Below are 26,712 nucleotides of genomic sequence, written 5' to 3'. Positions count from 1 at the left end.
TATGTTTTTGTTCTAATATGATCAAATGTATATATGGAATTACCCAAAAACCAAATGTATTACATTTTACTTATTGTTAATATTAATTTTAGATTTGCAAATTCAAATTGCTTGACTTTGCCTGTTGCATGTTTTGACTTTGCTGTTTAAATACTTATGGAGGGTACTGTATGAATATAAAATAATACACCTCATGTTATGGCCTTGAAAGACCTAAGGGTTTGATTCTCCAGTTACTAAGTATCAGAACAACTCTGCAACATGAAAACAGGAAAGGAAAAAGAAAAAAATCATCATTAAAATCCAACCAATTCTGCACCTATTTATAATTAAATCCACTGGGAGCTTTTTGTTTGTTTTTTTCTATACACCTCAAAGTCCATGATGAGAATCGTGCAGCGGAGAATGTAGTTTTATTGGTGACAGTGGGAAGAAATCTATGCTTCTATGCTGAAATAGAACAGTGTGTCTACAGATCAAACTATGTTAAAATTTAATTCAGAAATGAATTCCATACTGCTATGAGTTTTCTACATAGGTTGACATAAGTTAACTCAAAAAGCTGAAAAAAAGACCAACTGTATATTGTCTGAAAGGCAGATTTGTTTTGTTTTTGTTTTTAACATCTCTGTCAATTTTATCACACAGTAGGAGTTTTAGTTTTTAAGGCCAGCTCTATTCATTCACTCACACTTTATACAATATACCTTTATTTCCCTTTTCATTTACATCAAAAACTTCTAAAAACTGGATGCACATGACAGCAAGGCTGAATTTCGGTGACATTTTTTATGCATTTTACTTAACTACATTCACCACAATAGACATCCATTAATAATTCATAACCTACACTAATTAAAAAATATAAATGGCTATGTGAAGTTCAGACTCAAATACAGTACACCAAGATGTCTTTACTGTCCATTTTATCACTGTATTAAATGCTATGCAGGCAGACAAGAAACAAACTTTTAGAATAAAAGTTGAGTAGCAATTTCCTTAAGTCTCACAGAGCTAACTGGTACTGCCTTTTATTTGTTAGAATGACATTCACAAATAGCCTTTTTAAGGAAAACAAGCAACAGAAAGTTTAAAACCATTCAAGAATAAATCAAAGTGCCAAACAAATAAAGGTCAAGCTTTTCAACAGGAAATTTAAATTGTGTAACAAAAAAAGGAATTAACATTTGCAGTTAATGAGTTGCAGTGATAGCTTTTGTTCCTAATTAGATGTAAGATTGAAAAGGCTTTATATAGCTTTTAATAAATTATGAATTTACTGAAAAAGCTTTAGTATAATTAAATTTCCCTATGTGCTAGATCCAGAATATGGAAGGAAAAAATAATCTGATGCTTTTAAGTATTGATTGGTACAGCATGATTTTGAAACATTTAAGTCAAGGGAGATACTAAGCTCATGTTGAAGGGTAGGAATCCATAAGAGAGGGTTCTTAATTTTTTTAGTTCTGGAAAGTTGCTGTTGTTTTGGGATTAATATGAGCGGGGTCCTCTCAGGAATCAGAGTTCAGTGTCATTCTGTTACTATTCAAACATTGTGTCAGGTAAAGTCTGAAAATAACATAGCAGGCAAATTCCTGGCTGTTCCCATACTTACCACATTTTGCCTGGTTTCTGACCTGAAGGAGGACATAGCTGTCTAGATCCTGGAAAAGAATGTTAATGTTCCATTTGCCACCTGTGTAGCAAGGCTCACTGCCACTGAGCATTTTACAGAACTGATATTACAGAAACTTAGCGTAGAATTCACCAAGAGCAGAAGAACTGGTCTTTTAGCATATTGGAATTTGCCACTGTCTGGGGAGTGGTGGTGTGCATGCTCTGTATCCTTGATCAACTGTGACCAAACCATGGCAGGAGCAGAGCTGCATCCATACCACCTGCAATATATTTCCTAGTTCAGTGGTAGAAAATAAATTAGACCTGTAATATTTATTCTAAAGGAACAGTGGTATAGTGGTTAACATTACTGCTGTGCAGCACAGAGACCCTGGCTTCAATTCCTGATCTGGAGTGTAATCACGTGGATTTTTGGCTTCTGGGGAAAAAAATGATCCTGGCGTGAGTGTGTGTGTGCTGTGTCTGTCTGCCCTGCAATTGTCTGGTTTTCTGTCCAGGATATTTCCTATCTTGTATTTGTAGCTTGTTGGGATAGGTTCCAGGTTTACAGGGAGTAGTTTAATGTGCCACCTCCACAGGTTGTCTTTTGTTCTATTTCAAATAATACTGCATTTTTTTCACAAATTAGCTGCTCTATCCTAAGAAAAGGTTAGGATACCTCTAGTGGTGTGTGATGTGATTTTCATTTTTTTTCTACCACTTTTTTCTGGTATAACATATCAAAAACATGCTTGACTGTCCCAGTGCTTATGTTGCCAAAGGTGTTTTGCTCTGCTAATGTACAAATGTCAAGATAGACATCCAGTTGTTATCCTTAGAGGGTGACTGAGAGACAGACCCTAATTCAGCAATCACAGTTCACAAGGTAGGACTACCTTGGACAGAACTTCAGTCCATCATAGGGTACACACACTAACTTACAAAGGGATATTTAGAGACACTGATTAACACGGACAGGAAATCCTTGGACTCTGAAAGTTGGAATACTGGAATACAAAAAGAAAACCCACATGAGCAAATCAGAAAAATATATACTCCTTGCAGATGGATTCAGATTGAACAACAGCTATATCACCACCTATATGAAAGTATATCACTACCCACTAGCAGTGCTTCATGGTAGAGAGTACAAATAAACTGAGCTGATACGATCTTTTGAAAAGACTGCCTAAAGTCGATTCAAATATAAAAATGGTTCAAGTACATTAAAAGATTAATCCAGAGGAAATTCAAATCTTTATTCTTAAAGAAACAGTATGCATATTTTAAACATAACCACTGTGAAAGGAAATTATATTCCTTTAAGTCAGGTACACTTGCTTTCATCTTTTTCTTGCAGTGACTGATCTCAGAAAGAGTATAGAGTACATTTATGTAGTCCTAGAGAAATAAAAGTGCTCTGGTTCTTTAGGATATACCTGCTTCTCTAATTTATACCATGTGTTAAGTGTCCTCCATATTTATTAAAACCCTTGTTAAATGTTACTTTAAAATGATTCTACAGAAAAAAAAAGATTGTAGAATATTCTCTCAGAACAAACACAACTCAGAATAAAAGCATAATGGATATGGAATCTATAATGTGTAGGTACAATGAATCTGTGGTTTTCTGAAGAAGGATGAGGAAGTGTTGGAATGATCAATGAGGTTTATCCATCAGATATACAGGTCCAATCCAGTGTTATCTTATTAGCTTGTATTTCCTGGAACTTGGAGCTAGAATTGTTTATAATTCTAAGAAAGGTTGTTCTATTTTTTCCAGAAGGAACACGATAACTGCTGACTTTACAGTTAGGCACAGCTAGGTTAAAGTATTCATTTAATAACTCTTACACTGATATAATTAATTTAGTTTTGTTTTTGCAGCATAAGCTCTTGTAATAGCTCTTAGATAAAAAGATACCAAAAGTTGCTCCTGTTTTAACGAGAAGCAAGTGTAGTTTTGGACCTTGGTTGTTTAGTGGCACAATGCAATTTACTATCAATTTGGATAGAAAACACGCAATACTCTGCTGAATGCCTTTTCAGATATCAAACAGCATCTTGTATGTAAGCTTATACCATATGTATTGATATCTGTTGAATTCCATCCAAATGAAAAAGGATAAAAAACAAAGATGCAAATGCTTCCAGGATTAATACTGAATTTTATTTTAGTTCAAAATTGTGTTTTTGGTCTCCACATTTCATGTCAAAATATGTAACTCATAAGGCCAGACTGTATTTGAAGGTTGCTGCATAATGGCTGGATTCATAATCCCTTCATAAGTGCTACACAAGATGTTATAATCACATGAGATAATTGACATAATCATTATGATATTTGTTTTAGCATCACACTGTACCAAGTGCTATAACTTATGCTAAATTAGGGTGGCACTGTTTCTGTGGACTTTGTGAACTGAAGATGAAACATTCTACATATTATATATAAGCCCATACTTCATGCATTACACTATTTAATGGAGGATGTTTTGTTAATTGTATTATATATTTTATCTGCCAGAAAAGCAATTTATCCATCTGGGACAGTATAATAAGTAAGCTATGTGCTGAATTTCACTACTTCTGAGTCCAGTGATTCAAATCACATTCATGGGCCATTTATTGACATTTGATTAATCCATCAAGAGTTCAATTAGTAACTGTGAAAATGTAAACTTCAGTGCACTTAATTGCCATGTAACAATTCTTATGATTCGTGCAGTAAACATACAAAAACAAGAATAAATTGAGACCTTGCTATTCGTACTCATTTTTAACTTAGTATGTTATCAGTTTGTTTGTTTTGTAAGATGTATTTATTTTAATTGCACAGCACACAAATGGCAAAAAGGATGAAAGGAGAAAATTCTAGGTCATATTTTAAATGTACTAACCGCATAAAACTATGTTTATGCATTCAACAACAGGTGCTGGCTACTAATGAGTAACCATCTGACAGCTGCTTGCCTCTGCTTTCAAATCACTGATCCACTTGCAAACTTTAAGATTTTTATAAGATGCACAATCTCTTTAATCTTGTTCTGTGTGTACATTCATAAAGAACTGCATTCAAGCAATATTCCTTTATCCCTGAAAAAACATCAAATAAGCTTAAAAGGAAAAAAGAACTGCACCACACAGGGTTTTGTTTGCATATTGATACATAGTGAGATCGACTGTCTAGTCATCAAATCTGTCTAGTTAAAATCTGATAGGAATCAAGCCTGACTCAGTATATAGAACAGCTAGACAATTCAGCAAGTAGTCAATTTAAGCACTGAATGTTCTATTAAATATTTTAATTTCACATAAGTATGTGAATTCCTGATCTGACAGGAAAGGGTGTTATTCTTATTTATATGTCCAAGCAAGACTTTTCAAAACTCAAAACTCTTTTCTTTGTAAATTCTTTTCCTTACTATTGCAACGTAGCATTTTCATAAGATAACCACATTTATATGTCAGTTGTGACTGGGGAGGTACAAAAGCAGATTTTAAATGTCAGTTTTCTTACAAAGCCATGCAAAATACCAAGGGTATTAGTACCATGGGCACTCTTTCTATCAAACATGTACAATGCCCTTTACTATAATGTATGTGGCATCACATTTCTGAGTGCATTTAATTCAAGATTATTAAACCCAGAAGAAGTCTAACACAAATATAATTGTACAACACCTGTAGAATACAAAGAACCTAGGTATTCTGGGTATAATTAATAATTGACTGGTTATCCTATTCTTCACATTTTTCTGCTATTTGGTATATGAAAACCAAGTTAAAAGGGTGTTACAGCAATAACTTTGTAACTTGTAATTAGTATAACTAGAAAATGTACCACTAAAACCTAGAACTCCAGATTACACACACAAATATTTTTAAGGAGACTGGATCTCAATACCTTTTCCACAATTGGTGGTTATTTAAGGAAGATCATAGAATGGAACTTTGAACATCATCCCTACTTTATTCCCTACTGGAATGTCAGTTTAAGATGTACACAGGCAGCAGGAACATGACACAGGAAGAATAACAATTTGGAAACTGATTTAATGATTAATTTATTTACTTTGCACATCTGACAGTCAGCCTTCTTTGTTCATGTTGTTTTAAAATAGTGTATATATATATTTTGTTGTTGCTGTCAAAGTCTTACAACCCACACACAGTTACACACAAACTTGAGAGGTGCCCAAATCCCAGTTATCATTAGCTAATAGCTTGTCCCATAGCTTCCAAGAAAACCAGCTTTACTTAAGCATTATATTGGTTTGTTAACTTTGCAATAGAAAATATCCACCACACTCCAGACCCCTGGGCTTCAATCTCAGAGCAGGGATTATGTGACAGGTGCCTCAGGGGAGAGCTGTCTCAGTACAGGCATGGAGATGATGACATGCCACAAATGCCAAAGTCCCAGCTGAGGCAGGGGTCCAACTGAGAGGTGGCATTTAATACCCAACAGCAGTGGAGGAGTAGGAGCAGTGCTGTGTCACTGGTTCTGTGTTTCAGTGGCTCTTAATTATTCCCAGTGGGGTGGGTAATGAGTCAGTCCAATAAAGCTGCATTTCTCCTACTAATGCCAACATGGTGAGCAATGGAGCATAGCACTTGTATAATCTGTCGCTGTAATTAATCAGAGCCTGCGTCCTCCATCGCTGATGGTGAAGAGTGTGTGTCAGGACGCTTGACGATGCTTCACCTGTGAACTTGAATATGTTGGTGTTCTCGTATGCCAAGCTATGTGCTGAGCTTGCTACAGAAAAAACGAAGAGATATATTTAACAGGCCTTTTGAGTAAAAAGACAAATCTGCCCACAGACGGGGGAGGTGGAATTGTCTGAAATAAATTTGAAGCAAGATGCCACACGCACCTCCGATCAGCGGGTGTCTAATAAGGCTAAAAAACTTGTACAGGCTAGGCGTATAGTGGCCACAGCATTTTAGATTTGTTTTGATTAACTCTAAAATTTCTGTACACCTCTGTAAAGTTAAAATAGAACTAAACTTTTTTATGCAGTTCTTTTCCATTAAGATACCACATTCTAAATTACAGGCAAGGGAAAAAAAACATTTTCCTGAGAGAACATCTAAATTAATTCCTCAGTGCTTTGGGATTTTAGTTTGTCAGTTGTTATTGTTAGGTTTTAAAAAGAGCTCAATGTCATTTTCTGGAGGTGGTCTTTTCTGGCTCAAGAAAGTAACTAGTGTAAATATCCCCAGTCTGGGAAAACTGTTAGCTATTTTATTGACTGCAAATGCCATTTTTATGCATTTTCCAGTTTTGACACTTTTTTTCTGCTTAGTTTTCCATTACTGTTACTATTTACTATCAACAAAACAATGTTTCTAAACCTATCTTTTAGTATCATTATCACAAAAACATATATGCAGTATATAACATATTTAAGTTATATATAACTGTAGTATGGCATATTACTTCCAAAAGCTTAAAAACAGACTACAGCCAATTCTGCTACTGTATTTGTGTTTATTAAAGTAACACAACACTAAAACGTGCAGGAACATCAGCCTGCCCAAGTGCAAAATAAAACTTCACTGACTGAAAATAGATAAGTTTTCAGCTATTTTATTTACAGTTAAGTTAAGGGTGTTTTATAGGAAATTCACATTTGCATTCTCTCAGTTATTCATTGCTTCCTGTCCTGTGTGTTGGTGTATCATGACTAGAATATTATTTTATGATTCCTACTCTTCCCTCACATAGGACCTTTCTGTAACGAACAGTTCTTTCCGGACCCTATGCGGACGACGCAGTCCGACGGAGTCATGCAGGAAAACGGGGCTGAAGACAAGGGGGCGTGTCCAAGGTGCGCTGGTGCACGGGGAGGTGTGGCCGAGGCGAACAATCCGAGAGTAGTCCTTAGGGAAAATCGAAAACGCAAGGGTAAGTCCAAAACCAGGAGATCCATCAGAGCAAGAATTAAAAAACCACGAAGGCCGGGTCGGAACCAGCAGACGGGAACGGGAACCGAGATTTAAACCTTAACGCGACCAGGCGCTTCCAGGTCCCGGACTCGCACGATATGAAAATCAGATGCAAAGCCCGGATGAGCATCAGCGCCTGGCTTTTAAGGTGGGCTAGGAATAGGGAACAGGTGCAGAGAATAAAGTCTTGAGTGATAAGGCTGGAGCACCCTTAAGGAGGGGGAACTAATATCGTGACACTTTCTGGTGTCAATCTTGAGAGAATAAATCTTCATCACAAATTAAGATTAACCAAAAGAGTCTAAAGCCATAAATATAGTGGTATGACATTCCCCAAATGTTTATTGTAACTGTAATATGTTATTAACCACATTACAAATCTGAAAAACATTAGGGATTCACACTCAACGTGTGTTAGGAAATTTCTGTCAAATATTAATGTAAAACAACAACTGTAAAACATGACAGTTCATGCTTAATATATAAATATTGAATAGCAATATGTTAGAACAATCAGTTACTGCCAATGCTGGCTAAATGTTTTCAAATCAATAATACTCCAAATGGAACCCAAAGAATTATGCACCTGTGTATAATTATTTTTAAAAGCTAACCTAACATGAAATGTGGCTATGTTTCTGTCATTTTGTGTATGATTAATGCTCTTAATGTAGGGTAATTGCCTTCATTTTACGTAAACCAGCCTACCACCTCAGAGGAAAAGTACTGATTAAAACTGGATTGGGACCTTCAAAAACCAATTTCGTTTACGTAAACTTAACCAATTTACTCCAAGTAACCTATGTATCTTATAACCTAGTTTTTTGTACAAAGTTTAGAAAATCACCACAAACAAGCCAACATTCATGTGAAAAATGACCTTTTAAATATAAAGCAGATTATTAAAAGAATCTTTATGAAAATTTTGCCATGGTGCATAACACCATGAATGCATTTGAAGACTTACTGCTGTAACATACTGCTGTGCATAAGCCTAAAATCATGGAAGGAATGCAAAACATTTTGTCAGGCTTCATATACATTTGCCACTCGGATTACACAAAGGCTTACAGGTAGATGACTGATTTCATTACTTTAGTATTAGTTTAATAAGTTATACAGGTTCATAGGTTCCTTTTAATAAACAATGGCTCACAATGTTCTACTTATCCTTCTCAAATAAAACAATGAAAGCTGCTTTTCAATTAGCTTCAGAGAAGCTTGAAAAGTAAAAGAACTATCAACAGAGTCATGGAGAGAAAACTCATTAATTAAGTCATTTAGCATTGATGCCAGGCCTCATAGTTATTTTAGGTAAAGCATTTAAAAGATCTAGGTGACAATGGGATAAGCACTAGCTTTTCCTCTTGTCTTTTACACTATATTTTCTATTAAAGCAATGCAAAACACACCTTAGAACTTTTGCTGGAAGTATAAATGCAGTCAGAGGAAAGAAATCTCTGGAAACAACAGTGTTACTATGTTGTGCCAAAGTCCCGATTCTAAAGATCATACAAAAAACTATAGAACTGCTCCTTTGAACCTGAAATACATTCTAGATGTGCAAAATCATAAAATGAAAAACTGGAAAAGATCAATTCTGAGCTAGCCTATGCTGCTTTTTTTATATTGGTCGAGACTTGAGCAGGTCTTGTGGGATTGAGCATGTGAAGCTGGAATTCATTTGGTTACCATAGCAGGATCTTTGACCGACTATGTGAGCATCTTCAGGAATGAGCTATGTCAGTTCACACTTTTCCAATTGTTCCATACACAGTAAAGTGGAAATATGGCCTTCAGTTTGACTCAGAATTCTTAAAAAAAAGGTAATTTAGACTCACTGGTCAAAATATTAGGAAATCCTCCAACATATATTAATTGGCCACTGTTATGAGCTATAGGACACAGCATGCACTTCACAAAACGTAATAACATAATAATTCAAATGTTTCCTTCAGATATGACCACCTTATGTTATGGTATGATGAAATTGTACTGCAGTAACTAGGTCAATATATAATGTATATATAAGGGGCAGACAAATAAAATAGATGTTTAGAGTAATAATAAATGTCATGTGATGCAGAGGAAAAATGTTATTGGCAATACCTGTTACCAAGTGCCTGTTTCCTTCCTTCCATTCTCAACAGTAAAACACAGGAATGGAAACAAATAAGGTGTTTGTTCTGGAAGTGGTTATTTATTTTTACTGTGAGCTTGAGCCTGAGGACAATGAAAGCCCTCAAATTAACTATCCCTTTAAAGATTCTTTATTTACAGTCTAGGTGACTCAAATACTTGTAATACTTGGACCCGTAACACCTACAGTACATGAATTTATTTATTTAACAGACAACCTTGTCCAAGATGTGAAGTTATATGTCCTGTTCAGAACACACAAAGGCTTTCGTGACATGTAACATACCATCAATCTTGACCCTTTCCCTTTAATCTTGATCACAGTAATTGCATACATTTCTGCCTGAATTCTGGACTGTTGTTGGAAGAGATAAGTGCAGTCAGATTCTCACATTTGCTCCCACAGGGGAGCAGATACATTTTGACAGCAAGGTATGTGCAGTAATCACTGCATATTTGAAAATTGATTCTAATTTGGGAACAGAAATCTCTGACTGAAAAGTAAGAGTTAATAGTGCCATAATTTCAAAAAAGGCACTATTTGGAAGGTGTGGCACGTGCTCAGATTTGTAAGAATAATGTGTTCTCTGGTTTGGACAGTTACACAAAAATATATTTCTTCCCTTGCTAGAGAAGCATTTATGTAAATATCCAGACAAACGCCTTATCTTGCAAGGACAGGGGGGTGAAATAAGAAATCTTATTCCCATGATAACATAATGTGAATACTCAGTTGAATAAAAATGGTTCAGATAGTATGATTGCTAAGTACCTGAGGAGAGGAAAAGAGAAGTTAACCTTATCTAACATTGGTGATGTTTGCCTTTCCTCAGAGCGAATTTAATGTGATGCTATCGTTCATTGTTCTATAGTGCTCCAATGATTGATTTGAAAATCACTTACAGGAAGTGGTTGCAAGATTTATACTGTCTCTGGATTAAAATTAAGCTACTTCAGCCAGCCCCTTCTAGAGGCTGCTTAACTTGACTTTCCTTGCCTTCAAGGATGATTTGAGATGGAATACAATTTTTTTTTTTAACAAAGCTGCTTCTTGCCATGAAAAGCATCCTGTCAAAATCAATTCTTCCCATCTTAATTGGAGATGGGTAGCAGACAAAAAGCATTTTTCTATTTGGACACAGGGCTCCCAACAAAATATATAATGTGGTTTTCTTTCATTTTTAATTTAAATGGTTGAGACTTAGGAAATGGTATATGCTGAATATAAAAAAACGCACTCTACATGGCATCATTTTAGAAAAATATATTTTATATGTTTAGAAAATTTGGATATTGATTCAATATTTTGGTATTATTTATTATTAATTTTCATGCATTACAGACTGTGAAACATTTTAGTGACTTGCGTAAGCAGTAAATCGCCTAATCAGATAAGAGAATTGATTGGGCACAGGAAATAAAGGGATTTAACCCGTTGAATGTCAGCCTGGTAAAAATCAAAAGACAAGAAGAAACCAGTGTGCCCTGCTTATCACGAGAAAACTGGTCAAGAGTGTTTAGTTGCAACAAAACTCCACTTGCAGTGAATGAGAGCAACCTGAATTCCTGAATGGCACTATATTAATCCTACAAAACAGTCTTCTGCTATCTAGTGCAAAGAAGTGTAATTAGTAGAGCTTCCAATGGTGATCACACATGCTACTAGCCTGTGGCTTTCACAGTTGATCACAGTTTCCCTGTTGATCAATCCTTATGAAGACAAATAATCAGAATAATGAATTTACCTCTGTCACATCTATTCAATAATACAGTATATCAGTGCACCTATTACAATAAAAGGTTTTGTCATTTTCCTAAGGCCTTTGTGAATTACTGTTGAGACCTCATACAACACAAACACACACTAAACAATTTCAGAGAGAACAGAATGTTAACAACACACCTTAAGAAATGGACAATTACCACTATTATTACCGCCTTGTTAAATAGGGTTCACACTATTTAATCTGTTTCTATTAACTTGTTTAAAACTGACAGAAATCTACTGTCAGTAGTGGGTCCTCCTTGAAATGGTTATGTGTCATTTTGTGTCACCTGTACAAAATATTGGGTTTCTTTCTTTTTGAAACGTGCCTATAATTATTAGAATGTGTGGTAGATCTCTTTCATCCTTTGTGATACTTTCATCTCTGAACAGCAGACTTTTCTTCAGTCAGACGATAACTTAAGTGTCAAGCATTTTATAAATCATAATTGTAATTCAGGCATCTGAATCTTTCTAAAGCAGGTTTTTATTAAATATTTTAAAACCTACACAGTGGTGAATCAATGGATGTGCCTGTAATGTAGATGACAAGAGAACCCTTAACAGATTTGAAGTATCATACAGCTAATGGGATATGGCACTTTTGCAGCTTTCCACAGCTCTCAAAAAAATATATATATATATCTAAATAAATCTAAAATCATAAGCTGAAAATGACTTGCCTCAAATGCTTACCTCTCACATTTAGTGGCCTGTGAAAATGTGCTGAGATCTCTTGTGGCATATTTCCATTGATCTTTACCTTGCTCTAGAACCTAACTTTTGAAGTACCCACAAGAAATGCTTTATTTTGAAACCGACTTGATTTTACATAACAAGTGCTCTGTCATTGAGTATCCAACACATTCATTTATGATATTACATCTTTAAGACACACATTGAAATTCAACTAAAAAAAATGTTTAAGAGGATTTCTTTTAACACAAAGAATTATGAACATTTAAGAACTACAAGTTACCACTAACTTGCAGTTCTTAAATGTTACCACTAATCTATGAATATGATGGATTATTGCAGAGATGTTAGAATACAAGGAGAATTTTCAAGCCTAAACTACAATACAGTTTGAATAAATTCATATGGCATATCTTCTGTCTGTCTGTCAACATGTAAATACTAGACTTCCAGTAATCCAGTTTCTATTTCAGAGCATATTTGAGTAAAAGCAAAAATGATTTTAAAAACAAAATGTATAAAAAACCTGTATGATGGTCATCACTTCAATCTTAACATTAGTAATGTGTAAAACAAACTTATATGTTTTGCAAGGCATTGCTCCATAAAATCAAGACTATAAGCATATCATAGCAGCAACCATATACTGTAACTCTGCAGCTCACAACTGGCAACCCACTGAAGCTAAGCAAGTGTGAGCCTGGTCAGTACCTGGATGAGAGACCTCCTGGAAGAAACTAAGGTTGCTGCTGGAAGAGGTGTTAGTGGGGCCAGCAGGGGGTGCTCACCCTGTGGTCTGTGTGGGTCCCAATGCCCCAGTATAGTGACAGGGACACTATACTGTAAACAGGTGCTGTCCTTCGTAAGAGATGTAAAACTGAGGTCCTGACTCTCTGGTCATTAAAAATTGCAGGGTGTTTCTTGAAAATAGTAGTGGTGTAACCATGGTGTCCTGGCCAAATTTTCCATTGGCCTTTACCAATCATGGCCTCCTAATTATCCTCATCTATTATTATAGGTCAGACTGGAGCTGGTTCTTGCGTGGTACTAGATAAAATGTAAAAACAGAAAAAAAACACACACCCAAGGCCAATGAAGTGCTGACGCTAATGGAAGCTGATTAAAACAATTTTAAAAAGTGGGACACACTCACTTAACACCATTATACTTTATCATGTTGTTCTTCGGCACAAAATTGGCCATCATCAAGACATACAGACTTGTCTCAACTGAAGTCTAATATCACCTAAAAAAGGGGATGTCAGGTAAAGGTAAACAAAAGACAACTTCAGTTACATATTTTTGACAATGCTAATGGTAACGAGCCCTTCAGTTTGTATTCTAACTATACTTTTTATATCTCCTCTTAACAGTGTTACAGATTCTGTCACTTTCACAGAAAACTCTGTGAAGAACATTATGGGGCAGCAACGCATCAGGGGATTTAACAGCTGTTGATGGATTTGGTTTTCTATTTGAAGCATCAAAAAGTCAAATGTACCATCAGTGTGAATATGAATCCATTCCAGGGGATTTATGGGATTATCATCCTAATTAAAGCACAAATCAAAGCCAGATATTAAAATCTGTTTTTCAATTTCCACACCTTTCAATAGGACTTCTTTTCCCATTTATGTAAAAGGAAATTACAATACTAATCATGCTGTGCAATTTTGGGATGATAAGAATATAACTCACAGTAGCTTTCAAACTAAATGTAAATCTTATTGTGAGAACTTCAACGTCATAATGACTGGAGTTTCCTACTGTTTGTTTATACTTTCCATTAATGGATAAAAACAAGACAGTATGTATGTACACTACAGAAAACTGTGTACATTTGTATGGAGAACACATTTCATTCACGGAAACCTGATATAAATAGACACCCACATTTGAAGAAATGCCTGTTTATTTTGAAAGCAGACTTTGTGCATGCCAAAAAATGTCTGTCTTGAAGAGTGATGGATTAAATCCATCACTCTTCAATGAAATGGATGAAATGAAATGAAATGATGGATGCCTTTTTTTAAAGGCCAACCATAGTGACCAGTGACTTTATAATAATAATTGCTTACACTTATATAGCGTTTTTCTGGACACTCCACTCAAAGCGCTTTACAGGTAATGGGGACTCCCCTCCACCACCACCAATGTGCAGCATCCACCTGGAAGATGCAAAGGCAGCCCACCACACATCAGCTATTAGTGGGGAGGAGAGCAGAGTAATGAAGCCAATTCATAGATAGGGATTATTAGGAGGCCATGATTGGTAAGGGCCAATGGGAAATTTTGCCAGAACACCAGGGTTACACCCCTACTCTTTTCGAGAAACGCCCTGGGATTTTTAATGACCACAGAGAGTCAGGACCTCGGTTTTACATCTCAGCTGAAGGACGGCGCCTGTTTACAGTAAAGTGTCCTCGTCACTATATTAGGGCATTAGGACCACATGGACTGCAAGGTGGGCGCCCCCTGCTGGCCCCACTAACACCTCTTCCAGCAGCAACCTTAGTTTTTCCCAGGAGGTCATCCCATCCAGGTACTGACCAGGCTCATACCTGCTTAGCTTCAGTGGGCTGCCAGTTGTGAGTTGCAGGGTGATATGGCTGCTGGTTTATGTTTATGTTTATGTAATGGAAGTGACATTCAAATTACATGCCACATTCATAATGTAGAAAGGAACATGTTTTACTAACTTGCAGGTTTCCTTCAAATTCAATTAGTGAAAGTTTTCTTAAGAAAAATATTTTAAATAATCTCTCTTGGATAGCACTACAAATCTGAGTTTTCTAACTCACCAATAGCTCACTTTTTTATTACTGCTGTTGTAGCTGCAGAAAATGTTCCACATTTAAACTGATTCAATCAAATCCCCCCACACACCATTTTTCAGTGCTTTTATGAGCTATGCTTCATATTTCCTGTGGAAGAAAAAATGTATGTTGAGAGGCACTCCACAATGAAATCTGAGATTCCCGGCTGTGTTATTGCAGTTTATGTAATATTTTGGTGTTGTAATCACATATATAAAAGTACATTTTATACATGATATATTGAATATACTGTATAAAATGCCTTACAAAAGTATTCAGATTCTATCTATGGTGTCCCATGTTGAGAAATTACAAAAGGATAAATACCATTTTTTCAACTTAATATTTTATTCAAAACCTGAAAGCTCATACTGAAGACTTCTAAGGGTAAGATAAATTATAGTATATGTCAGCAAAACCTAAAAAGGAAAAAAACTGTAACAAAATATGTTGACTGCATAAGTATTCCGACCTCTGAACACAATATATGTTCGATCGCAGCAGTGAAAACCACAAGTCTTTTTAGGTCAGTCTTTCCCAAATTGCACTCCAAGTTGGTGTACTTTTCACCCATTCTTTTTGGCAGATTTGTTTAAATTCTCTCAAACTGTTTTTGAATTGCTTATGGTTAGCAGTTTTCAAGTCTTTCCACAGATTTTTAATAGGATTCAAGTTATGACTTTGACTGGACCACTCAAGAACACTTTTTTTATTTTTTAGCTTCTCCATTGTATCTTTGGCCTTCTGCTTTGGATCATTGTCTAGGTAAATGATGTTTGCCTCAGTATTAGGTCTTTAGCAGACAGAAACAGGTTTTGCTCTAATATTTGCCTGTAATTTGCTCCATCCATTTTCCTTCAATCCTAATAAGCTTTCCAGTCCCTGCTGAGAAGCAACCCAACAGCATGGTGCTGCGACCACCATGGAGGATTCTGACAGGGAGATGTGTTGGGTCTTTGCCAAAAACAACAAAAACTTCCAATTTGGTCTCACCTGCGCACAACCACTTAGCCATTTGCAGAATCATTCAGGTGCTTTGTTATAAACTGTGAGATTACTTTTGTTTAGTAATGGCTTTCTTCTTGCCACCCTGACACCAAGGCTAGTTTTGTGTTCTGGATATTGTTGACCAATGCACATTTTCTCCCATCCTTTGAGCTCTGTAGGCCTCTCAAAGTTGTCATTTGCCTCACCGAGGCATCGTTCATCAGTCTCTTCCTTGCCCAGTTGCTCAGTTTGGAGTGAGGGCCTGATCTAGGCAATGTCTGGGTGGTGCAAAGCACTTTCCACCATCTCTGAATATCCTTCTGAACACAGCCTACTCATTCTTAATGGCTGAGGGATGTTTAGAGACTTTGATATTTTTATACCCTTGTCCTCATCTGTGCTTTACAAAGATTATTTCCATGAATTGCTTTTAAATCTTCTTAGTCTCCATGGCTGATTTATTTTTGGCACAATTAAAGTAAGAGTGAAAACACTATAGGAATGTTGCAGGTAAGCAGGGCCCATTGTGTCACCGTCTCCATACTCCATCAGTGCTACCCATGATTCCCTGTGAGCTGGCTAGCCATGTGTAATGACCCAGTCAGGACCACCTGAGGGGTCGTTTGCATACAGCAACAGCTCACACAAATGGGCATTATGACACACAGATTAATTCACTCGATCATCCAATCATTTGAGATAATTCAATGCATGAAAACACCTTTATAAATGTAATTACATGACTATATGGGATTACAACATTACAGTTCTTCAGCAACATGAATGACATGATGATTTTGAACAAAAATGGTAAATTCTGATGAAGCATGGTTTTATTTCTCATTAAATTCTGGAAAAGCACATGTACACAGAAGAAATCATGAAAGGGTAATTGAGATCTGTATCAGGGAGCAGCATTGCTTTGGCAGTGGTGGTTTAACAATGCTGGAGGCATTAAAACTAAATTTAGGAGTCTGTTTGCTGATGTTTATAGTAAGCTCACTGCACAAAGTAAAACATTATGCTTTGAGACATATTCTCTCTTAGCTTCAGCAACGCTTTTGTCATAATCCATTAGTCTTTAAATATGATCATTGTCAGCCTGATGAGGCAGATGTAACGCAAGGCTTTCTGCTCCAATCTGGGATCAATAATATGAACTGATATATTGCATATTAATTACCATACATTTATTTATTCCAAATTTTGATACAGTCTATACCGTCAGTTTGTTAGAACAATCTGGGTTAAGTACTTTTTACAAGGGCATTTGCAGGATGAGCTTTAATATTCATGTGTCAACATCAACCAAAGTCACACAAGTGATCTGGGTGTTTAACAGATTAAATGGATATTTATACCAGAGGATTTGTGTAACATCTCTGTCAGACTGTGCCTTACCAATGACATTAATTGAAACCCATGTGCAATGTGCTACAGTAGGTATTGATCACTTAAATATGGATACCTAATGTAAAGGCACATGTGACCCACACCACACAATTTCAAGCTTCCTTCTCAGGAGATTGATTTACCAATAGTGAAATGATGTTAATGCCATATTTTGCAGACCAATTCCCTCTTTAAAGTTAATCTTTAGTCTCAGCACATCATTTCTGAAGTTTTTCATAATAATACAAATATTCATTAAATAGCTATCCCTTTTGGTCGAAGATGTTTGTCTTTTCTGAACCTGAAGGTGACTGATAAGGCCAACACTGAATGCACACACACTCTTGCAGATTGAGGAGGTGTCTTCTCTGAAAGATATCACAAATCACACTCTTAGACATTTTTCATTGTCCTAGTCTTTTCACTCAACATTTTTCCTTATTTATGCAGAAACACAGTTTTATGGCTTTGACCTTAATAACATGCAACGCATGATTGTGTTTAGACAATAACACTGCAATGTACTGTAAATAATGCAATAATAATAAGAACAATAATGCAATGAACATATAAATGTACACATGTGTATACATAATAAACATCTTCTAATGGGTTCACAAGCTCAGGTGTAAACAGTTACGTTTAATAATTTAAACTAGTTGCAGGCATCATTCTACCCGATTCAAATCTGACAGATTCAGGTTTTTATTAGATGCCATTTATTAGATTCATTTTCAGTACATCCTTATCTATCGTGTGCCCTTGGTATCATTCACTCTTTTTTAAATTTCAGTGAACTTTCCAGAGGAGGAGTAACTGATTTGCATTATCCTTTGTTATGAATTGAATTCCCAGAGTGTCTCATCACATTGTTTTTCTTGTCTATAGGGGAAGAGCTAATATTTGCTATAACCATTTCTGTGTACCAAGAAGTAGGATTCTGTTACATTTATTGTAATTTATGCTTTAATGATAGGAGATGGGCAATAAATACAACTAGAGAGTAAGAGATTTTTTTTGGTTATTTTATATGATTAATAGAACAAATCTTTACTGCTAACTGAGATAAAATAATGCTTACACAAAAGAATGAGCACAAATTGACATTTTAGCCAGTAGAAGATTAATGTTGTGTGGTCAATCAAGTGTTGTGTGATCAATCATAATTCAAACCTAATTCAGACCTTTTTGGATGAAATAAAGTAGGCATCAAAACGTACCTTTAAACATTTAAGTAAAATATGTTTTGATGAGCCTTTATGTTTTATTCAATTTTAAATTGCAAGTGTACAAGAGCAAATTTTGTTAGGTTAGGCAACAGGAATCACTGGAAAGTCAAGCACTGTATTCTACAGTTTTTGCTGGAGTTGTTTATGGATGTTTATGGGCGTAATGCATGTAATTATAAGAAATGCTTCTACTCTTTCTAAATCTTTCCTGCTTTCTATCATTAAATGAAAAACAGTCCATATACTATATTTATGACCAAAAAGAGACCAGTTTCAATCAACCAGTTTCCCTGTCACAGTCTCTGCAGCATGCAATCCAGATTTCCCTCATGCTTGCTCACTTGGAAATTAAGATTCAGTATTATCAGAACATCACGCCTGCCTACGATCATATCCTGCAGCTGACCAATGGAGCAAAACATCTTTATTTTCTAATTATGAACCTCTTTCATATTCTCGCAGTATACTAATGAAATCAGGAAAGGCTCATGCATATTAAAAATTCTGACTATAGCTATAACAAATTGTGTTTTCAAAATTATTTAAAGGGGGTTCACTAAAATAATATACAGGTATGTTTACATCCCATTGAAAAAATTACAAAATAGCACCACGAGCAATTTGTTGCATTTCTTAGACTAAATAGGTAGTACTTCCGAGTTTTTCTTACAATACTCTGACAATTGAACTGCTATGATATGAAACAAGAGATCTCATTTCTTAGCAGTAAAACATCAAAATAGGATTACAAAAGAAAAAAATGGCCTGCCTCAAGTGTAACACTGAGTGTTGAAAACTGTGGCTAAAGATCTAATTAAAGGCATTCGTTATCAGTTGAATTTGTTTCCAAGGAAACGGCACTTCCAAGTGGCTGAGACAAAGTGCCTTGGCAAAAAGCACAGAACCATTTAGCATATGGTGACTCCTGCCAGTTGTCCTGGCATGACATTCACATGCCTATCAATATGAACCGATACATAAACAGAAAAAAATATGAAGCGAACAAACTGAAGTATATAGTGTAGCTCAGCACTTAAATGTATCTTTTGACCTCTTGGTAATGAGACTTTCTTTGTTATGCATTGTATATATACCAAGAAAAAAAATCAAGTAAGTGATCTGAACACAGAAACAGTCAAGTCTTCAATTTTTAAGAAATGCTCTCTCAGAATCCTATTATTAGTATGTTAGCTTTTGAGATCTAGTAACGACTGTAAAACAGCTCTATTGTGCTTTAATTATAGGATTATATCTTTACAATTATATCTCTACATGCACTACTGTTACTAGATTAATAATGCCCATCTGAAAATTATAAGGTACAGTTTCCAAGACACTAAATCCATGTGGATCACCATCTGGGCAGTTGGTGTGGGACCTTCTGTCAAAGCTTGTGCTAGTGAAACAGTATTTTCTTCAGGATCCTATTGTGTACTGTATCTCCGATAGACATTAGTCAGTCTCATACTAAACATAGACGGTTAAAATCTGAAAACCTCCAAGCATTCTACAACTCGATGTGTGTTGTAGCCTCATTTTGTTTTAAAGCGTCTGATGAAACTTTTTTTACTTTTACTATTAAAGTGACCTGATTTGCTGTTCTCTGTCCTGCAGAACAAGATTTGGATAAGATCCAAGTGACACTAAATAAAGCTGAAAGAACTGGAAAAAAGAATCTTGGACCCACTAAATAACAGAGAGAAGAGGAACAGTGAAGGAGAGAGAGAAAGAGGAGGGAGTTAAAGAGGGGGGGGGGGTGAGAGGGCTGGCTTCAGTAGCACTGACTGCAGTACAGACAACAAGCCTATTCAGCAATATCCCCATCTAATATAGATCTGCCTCGCACACAGCTTCCATTCAAAGGACCAGTTTTCACCTGGCTTTACAATCACAGCCCCAATTTGCAATCTAATGGACTTATTAAGTAGAATTCCAGTTCCATGAGGCTACAGTGGCAACAGTTCAGGTAAGTCTTCATTGTGATATATTTCTTTGCTTTAAGGAAGGCAGATAAAACAGCCTTACTACTCTGAGGACCCATCAGTCTCTGATTATTTTATTCCAGTTAGGTACTAGATTTGCAAAGGCGTGAAACAACTGACCTGAATGTGTTAGGCAATTAAAAATGTTGGCATTGAATGTCTGTTTACAGATGATTAAATATGCTCCTGAAATGACTTGTAGTCAACTCCAAAGCAGACATAATGCATCTGTTATTGGTGATGTTAACTCGTGCAGCAGGAAACTCGAGTATATTAATACCCCGATCATAAATCAAGAGCTATATTTATCTTTGATCAACCTCACTGTTGGCTTACTTTCTTTGTAACAGATGTACACTTAAGATAAAACCTGATGTATGAACATAGAGTATTTTGTTTTCAACTACAAACTCCTGTAATAAAATTCACGCAGATTACTCCATAATAGCTTGTAATTTAATCTATGGTATGCATCCAAATGAATTTAAAATAATATTTTTTTTGTTCCTAACTCCAAAATAATGTTTACACATATGATCGGTTGTTCCATTGAGTTGTTTATGGTGAAGATTTTTATGTTTAGTAGAACATACAGTTAACCTCTATTCAGTTGTAAGTTTCTTCTTATTAGCTTTTAAACGTAATACTCTTCTTATTTGTTCAATCAAAAGCAGTGAATTTAGATTCTATCACCTTGATATTTATAGCAAACACCTTGAAAATTGCAACATCTCCCAGCCCTTTTTCTATTAGGTAATTTGGAAACTTTTCTGTATGATGTTCAACAATGCCCTCATCTGAGCATTACTGGCAGTGCGATGGATTTTAAATGACAATGAAGTGGAAAAGTCACTCACAGCAATAAAAAAAAGTTTATATACAGTATGCACATACATGTATTGCATTGTTAAAGCAAAGACACCTTTGCTTGAATAAAATTACATTGCAAGGTATTTTTGGGAACATTATTTTGGTGTTTAAACAAATGCATGTTTATGACTAAAACAAAGGAAATTTGGGATTTTAAATCTGAAGTTTTATACTTGTGCAGTCACAGAAGCAAATGATCCAAAACAGATCTGTGACAAAATTAATCTAATAATTAAGATACTTTAAATGACACCAGTAAGTAAATAATACTTAATTTGTTATATCAATATCCAAACATTCCAAATAACAGTCACTGGACTAATATTAAGAAAATGTAATAATAGTCCTAGCCTTGAACAGCATTGCTTTCATAATAATAACAAATATCAAATGGTCTTTTATAAAGGCAAAATATTTTTGGAAATATGGTAATGAATATTTCTCCTTGAAATTAGGAATTTTACCTAAAATACACAAATATTTATATCTCTTAAGTAATGTGTCTTGAATATTTGTATTTCTTAGACTATATGGGCTTTTCATTTTCAATGTGTGGTTAATGGACGTTTCATTGTATGATTTGTACTGATATAAAACAATAAGTGTCATAGAATATATTTATGTTCATATATGTTTCCAGCAGAGATATACAAGCATTTAAATACAATCATCTCACACAATTTAATGTTTAAAGTCATAAAGTGTATTTAAATTGCTCATCAGACAAAACAACACCATTAGCAAACTCCATACATTCGCAAAACCTGAGGCAGAAACTAAACTCTTTAAAACAATATGAAAAAACACCACTAATATAAACAATGCTAAATGCATGCTGCTTCAAGGGGATAGTGTGAATGTGTCAAAAAAGAGTAATTATACTCATATTTATAATTTTATACATTTTCTATTACAATTTACTCTGCAGAGCTGTGCAATTACTAACACCACAGTAATGCAGCCAGCAACCCCATTTGGAAAGCAATATTTCATTCCCTCCCAGGTGCAGGGTATTACACACTTCAAAGTCCTATAATGCTGAAGAATTACGGTGACTCATTGTTCATGGTGAGTCAGTTAGGATAATGAAAATTTCATTTATTAAACTACAAAAAATCAAGAAGGTACAAAAAATCTATTTGCAAGACTTCTCAAGGGAGCCTGATTCTGAACAGGAATACTGTGGGCTCATAGATGTCCAGCCACAAGCATGGTGATGAACAAGCTGCAAATATATTCTTGTTACAAGAAGACACAGTTCAATACTGTTTGACTTCTGCCTTGAAGATGCAGTCTGTCATTTTCACAAGATTTGTTATCACGTGCAATGACTGATAGTAATTTGATTAGGATAACTCTCCCGGTTCAGAATCTGCAGGACTAATCACACTGAATCTGATAAGAACATTACATAAATCAGTTTAATTACCCTTCTGGGAAACCAGGAAAAGATACAATCACATCTTTATAGCCCAAAGACAAATTAGGACAACATTCTGATTAACCCACAGACAGGCAGACAAAGTAGTTGTTCTAGAACACAATTCCTACTCTTCATACTTTCCACAGGCTAGTCATCTAGAAATATTAAGAACGTTAAGGAGGTATATTTAATATTTTGAAAAAGATCCCATGAATTACTTCTCATTTTATTATGATTTAAATCAAGACATCTGGTTTTTGCTGGTTGATAAAGAATAACAATATTTTTCTGTCTGTGCACAATCCACATAGCCATGAGATATTTTTGATTTTATGATAGTTATTTTGAGCACTAATTTATCATGTTATACTGTATTTACTTTTTATATGCTACAGACCGCAGGAAGCAGTATATATTTCTTTGGACTCTGAAAGAGGACACCCCATTAAAAAGTGCATTTGGGTTCATGATTTTTATTTTCTAACAGAAAACAGGAAAAAAGGTCTTTCTGTCTGAGAAGGCACAGCCTTGAAAGCAGAAATGTAGGATCACTACTAGCTCAAAATACAAAATGTTGCTAGAACTCAATGCAAACATTAGAGGGCAGATTTCACTACAGTTAGACGAGATTTCTTGATTTAGCACAAGAGCATGAATATCATTAAGTTTTTATTAAATCACCCACCCATGTCTAGAGCTGCAAAGCAATGTGATAATGAAATCAATTGCTTCCTGAACTTTCAATCCTCTACAGTTTACCTCCACTGAGAGCTAATTTGACACTTGAAAGGCAATGGAAATAAAACTTTAATTTAACTCAAAGCTCTTTTTCATTCTAGGTAATTCAGCTGGCATTAATCTTAAGAAGTCATCTGAGACACCTCTTAATTTCCAAAGGAAATAGATACGCTTCTGAACAAACAAAGCCAGAAAGAAATCCCAAAGGCAAATAGAATCCTGCCTGCTCAGCAAAAAAGAAACAACAATAGAAAAAAAAACAATAAGAAAATTGGAAAATACATTGAGCTTCATTCTAATATAAGACCTGTGGCTCCGGGCTCCCTTTATTACTCTGGATTCAATAATAAAACACTGGGCTGCTGCCAAACAGCTCTAGCTAAAATCTCATTCCAAGTTCATTCTGAAAGCAGCAGTGCAGGATCTATTTTCGAAAATCGGACTGGACACATCGTCTTCTGCACAACACGACGGCTGAATTTAAAGATGTGTTGAAAAACTGATCTGGGAACACTAAGCACTCAACTGATAAAGTTCAGCCAGTGGATTCACTGCTGCATTCTCTTGAAAGGCGCATGGGTAGAGTAGGGGGTGCCCTGATAACCCACATAAAGTTCTTTTGAAGATATTTGAGAGAAGCAACAAAGGCCTCACATGAACTGCGCTACTTAAAATGTCCACCTCTGATTGTCCTTGAAATCAGAGACATCAATGTTGTGTGCGATTCTACATATCTGCGCCACAGCCAAGCCATCTCGATGAGGCCCAAAATCTTGGGAAGCTCCTTATCCATTCCACTGGCATCAGACAATGGACATGCCACTGTCTTCACAGCTAATTACACAGAGGACATGCCTGTGCCTAGGAATTGGGATGACTCATCTTCTTCCGTTATTGCACTGATGGTTGTGCTGACTCTTGCTTGTACTGTGATAATGACATCTCTGGTGACTTTCTATTGTCACAAGTTACAGCTGAAAGGCAGGAAGCTAAAGAAGGCTCAGGAAGAATATGAAAAGGATCATGGGAAAAACAACAAACAGCAAAGCACTGGAACAACAACAGTGCTTCAGAACCCTTAAGAAATCCAGTGGGCTTTAAAAAAAGCAATATATTTTCAACTGCTTTATTTAAACACTGATACAAGGGATTCCAGTTCAGCTAAAGTGTTTGGCATCATTTTCAAGAGCAGGAACATTTCTTCAGAAGAAATTCTATTTTCCAGGATCTTATGAGTAATATATTTTTAAATGTTTTAAGCACTGGTGAGACACGTTTTTTTGGGGTGGGTTGCTTTGTTATTAGGTCTTTTTGTTTGAGTTTTGAATGCTGGCTGTTGCTCTGCCTAACATAAGACTTCAATGACGTACAAATTAAGAAAGAAAACAAATGATAACCCTTTTTGATGGTAGCTTTTGTCTTAAATGTCTGCAATTTGTAGAAGAAAAACCTGCAAATAAAGGTTTAGCATCATTATGCTTGATTATAAAATGGCAGTATATAGTTTTTAGGAAGGTATTGTGAAAAATGCATACAGTACTTATATTTACCCTTCAGTTATAACAATATTATTATTAAACTTGATTATATGAATTTATATGTAAAATATGTATGTTAAGTACTATTAGAATTTTCAAACCATGTATCAATACAATAAAGGTATAATCTCTTTATAGCAGTCCAACCTTTCTTTCATTCTCTACAATTTACATTAGCAATGGCATTCTACATCCTTCCACTTATACATTAAGCTTCATCACCTAATTGAGTTCAGACTCCAGTACGACAGCTGAAAAAATTACACTTTTGCAATGCCAAGCTCATGAAAACGATGTATGCAACTTTAAATAGCACCATCCATTGCATAACTTAATGTTTCTTCATGATAATTCTCAATCATAACAAAAATAGCTTTGCTCATTTTACCTTCAGACCTGAATCACCGAATGGGTATTGTTTTATGAGAGAGTGTAGTGCTCAAAATATTTAAGCACTGACATTACCATAGAAGATACTTAATGTCTGAAAACCAAGACAAATATGGATACTGACTCAAAGTGACATATATGCATATATCTGGATCAAGGCTCCAGGAAAACAAGCACTCTAAATAACAGAAACCTAAAAATCCTTTCTTCGAGTGGAGTGTTTTTAGTTTCCGAGGCCTTTTTGGCAGCACCACAAGGTGAAGTATACTACACAAAACACCTATACAGTTAAAAAGCCTTTGGGTCCATGGACTGTGAAAGTAAATATCAAAGGTCACCCACATCACTGTTGTTGACCAGAGGCAGGCAGTGTGCTTGTACCATATGATTTCTCATGGACAAAGGCAATGTTAATACTCTTTGCTGTTTACTGTCACTGTCCAAAAGATCATATTTCCTATGGCCCCTCTCACACCAGTATGAAATGTCACTGTTAGATGATGCACAATTTGATCAAACAGGGCAACTATATTTATAGGCCCCAACATACATTTACAGATTATCATTTATAACAATAAAGATTAACTATCTTTAAAGCTTGGGAGGTTTGAATTTAGCACTAGTAATTCTAAAGTTTCACCTCTTTCTGATCCCAAGGTAATAAGTTGGTACCACAGATCAATGAAACTTGATTCTGCCATGAACAACTGAATGTATATGAATTTGTATCACACTAATTTAATATACTATACCTTTTTAATGCCTGAAGATTTGTCAAAGCTACCTTAAATGTTTCCAAGCATTTTAGAAGCAAAAAAAGGATAAAATCAACTTTTCAACAATGATTGGAATAAAGAGGTTTCCCTTTTAGCTTTAAATTAGGTATTTATAAAAATTATGGAACAAGAGGAGGCTAGGAACAAATCTTATTGCTTATTTTGTAAATATACTAATTTGAAGTGTTAAAGTGACTAAAGCATGTAGAGATTTTTTTAGAACTGCTTCATTAAAGCAAACACAGCGAGCCTGACAACAAACGCTAGGTTAAGATGTTCATTGAAAAAAAACAAATAATTTTTTTTTATCAAATTAATTCTGTTTTTTGCTGTTCAGTTTTCCATTAGATCAGTCAATAAAAAACAACAAAGTATGATGCATCGTGTCTGACTAAAATT

General features: G+C 35.4%; 1 long non-coding RNA gene across 3 annotated transcripts in view; it reads left to right on the top strand.

Moving 5' to 3' along the window:
• Window positions 1–25,282, top strand: part of LOC107077853 (uncharacterized) — a 71,263-nt gene extending 45,981 nt beyond the window's left edge. For 2 of the 3 annotated variants that reach the window (XR_011190259.1, XR_011190260.1), the window contains exons 2-4: window positions 7,352–7,531; window positions 20,211–20,562; window positions 23,711–25,282. This is a non-coding gene — a long non-coding RNA (uncharacterized lncRNA). Of the gene's footprint in view, window positions 1–7,351; window positions 7,532–7,587; window positions 7,721–20,210; window positions 20,563–23,710 lie in introns of those variants that run through there. The other variant, XR_001478835.2, reaches the window with a different exon arrangement.
• The last annotated feature ends 1,430 nt before the right edge of the window (window positions 25,283–26,712 follow it).

This window comes from Lepisosteus oculatus, chromosome 8, assembly GCF_040954835.1.
Source record: "Lepisosteus oculatus isolate fLepOcu1 chromosome 8, fLepOcu1.hap2, whole genome shotgun sequence".
NCBI classification, from domain to species: Eukaryota; Metazoa; Chordata; class Actinopteri; order Semionotiformes; family Lepisosteidae; genus Lepisosteus; species Lepisosteus oculatus.
The sequence above is the reverse complement of the archived record's forward strand: the minus strand, read 5'-3'. Positions and strand labels throughout refer to the sequence as shown.